This window comes from Morone saxatilis, unplaced genomic scaffold (assembly GCF_004916995.1).
Source record: "Morone saxatilis isolate NCDOM2014 unplaced genomic scaffold, NCSU_SB_2.0 Contig14, whole genome shotgun sequence".
Taxonomy (NCBI): Eukaryota; Metazoa; Chordata; class Actinopteri; family Moronidae; genus Morone; species Morone saxatilis.
In genome coordinates this window covers 276036-278300 of record NW_023339696.1, presented here as the reverse complement: position 1 = coordinate 278300, position 2265 = coordinate 276036, and the positions used below count along the sequence as shown (strand labels likewise).

At 38.5% G+C, this 2265-nt stretch overlaps 1 protein-coding gene across 1 annotated transcript in view; it reads right to left on the bottom strand.

Moving 5' to 3' along the window:
• The window catches only part of prr12b (proline rich 12b), a gene marked incomplete in the record, with an annotated part of 32358 nt that overhangs the window by 27040 nt on the left and 3053 nt on the right, over positions 1-2265 (bottom strand).

The window sequence follows — 2265 nt, the reverse complement described above, 5'->3', positions numbered from 1 at the left end:
ACCAGCGCAAGTATAAATAGTTACGGCGCTCCAGTGACGTCACATTGTCGCGCAACGGCGAGTCTACAAGACGCTTTACAAATCGTGTTCAATGTCACCCTGGATGGACCAAACTATGATATCTCCCAGTTGTGTTTATTTCATGTACCCAGCTTTGAAGTCTGTGTCTGGATTTTAGTCTACAAAGGCAGGGAATGAGAGGGATAGTGCCGGTAGTGATATATGTATATCTGTTTCACTGCGGTTATGTCCTAAATTACAAATTAACACAACACAAACCGCACCACCCGGCCTGATTTGGTCTGAATACTGGACATTATCTTGTTCAGCTCGTCTCTTTCCAAAATAATCTCCTGGCTAGTACTTCAGAGCAGTGTTTTGCATCTAAGTGTCAAATTAACTTTGTTTACTTTGTAGACTCGTTTGATAGCATCCCCTCACATGCCACACACTGGGCCTTTGGAGCATTAGCATCCACAGTAGCGACGAATTCCAATTTCAGGTAGCTGATGTCATATTTTTATATATGTTGTACTTTGTTTTCTTTCTGCCCTCTTCATTGTCTTCATCTTCAGTGGGCCTTTTTTCAGCAGCCCCAGTAAAAAAGACACTTGTTAGCGTAGCCTGTTCCTTCATTTTTAATCATACTAGCTATCATCCAAAATAAACAACCCTTCTTGCTTGCAGAGGCAATACGATGAATTTGTTTGTGTAACTGAAGCATCCTATGTCTTACTTGTGATCTTCCTTTTCCCTGAACCAATCACGAAATGTAGATTCTTCCTGTCCTGAGAATATCCTGGGAACCAGACCAATCTGCAGAGCTCATGATGTTTCATTTGCTCTGGCAGAATTGCATTTGCAAATTATTGTAGCAAAGCCAGGCTAAATGCTTGCGGGAACCTACACCAAATTAGCTTTTTGGAGGAAAAGAGAACTTATGAAAGGCTACAGCAAAGTTGATATAGCCTGTGGGTTTAAAGGATAGCTGTAAAAGAAAGGAAAGAGGAAATGTAAAACCAACCCTAACACTAACCCTACCAACAGTAATGCTGACACTCACTAGCCGATTCCTGACACATTAAATCAGAGTTTATATTTCTTATTTCATTACACTGTAAACTGTTGATGTATGTCATATGTATGTAATAAACATGCCTTGTGCCAAGTGCTACTTCAAAAGTGCAGTATAATCACTATACACAACACTCATATATACAGATAAATTTAATAGATCATTGCACAGAAAATAATTGCACAGATTAGTGAAAACACACATGGTGTGAAATATTATCCATGTCGCAATATTACCAAGTGCAATATTCAAATCACAGAAGCTGCAATTGTTTGATCAAGGTAAAATGTGTGACAAACATTATAATTAGGTGCTGTAGTTCTGTGGAGGTGCTCTGGCCTACAAATCTTGTTCTCTAGATTTCTTTGGTAAAGATGCCAAAAAATGTCACATCATCACACGGGCCAGCCTTCACTGCCTGGCTTTGCTACAATAATTTGCAAATGCAATTCTGCCTGCGTGATTGGTTCAGGGAAAAGGAAGATCATAAGTAAGACATAGGATGCTTCAGTTACACAAACAAATTCATGAATTTAATGGCATTCATGTTAGATGGCTCTTGGCCTCTACATCATCTGTGACTGTAGAATGCATCTTCTATTATCTCATTTATGCTACAATTCTTTAACATATAGACATAAAAGCAAAGACACAAAATGGAACTTACTGCAAGCACTGTTAAAGCCTGACATTTCTGCACATTTTCATTTATACATTTCTACTCAATATACAGAGGGCTTACTTTAGTGTTTCTATAATGTTAACTCTATTCTTATTCATGTTATTATTTGCTGCTGCAAAGACCCAATTTCCCTATAATGCAACTTTTATCTAATTTCTGTTCATGTTTTCATCCCCCTTAGAGTAAAGGGCAGTACATTAAGGTACTTTTCAATTGGTAAAAAACTTTCCTGGGCTTGTTCTCTTAACCGCTGGTTGCCAACCTGGGTGTCCCGACCCCCACTATGGGTTGTAAAAAAGCTTCATGGGGGGGTTGTATTGTATTGTATATTATGGGATGTAAGAAAACCTTTAAAAACATAAGCAGTAGGCTTAAATCTAAGCCTTTCATTCATTTCTCTGAGGAAAATATAATATTCATAACTATGCTTAGTTAAAATCAAGAAGACCTTGCAACCCCCCACGAAGCTTTGGCAACCCCAATGTTGGGAACTACTGCCTTAGAATGA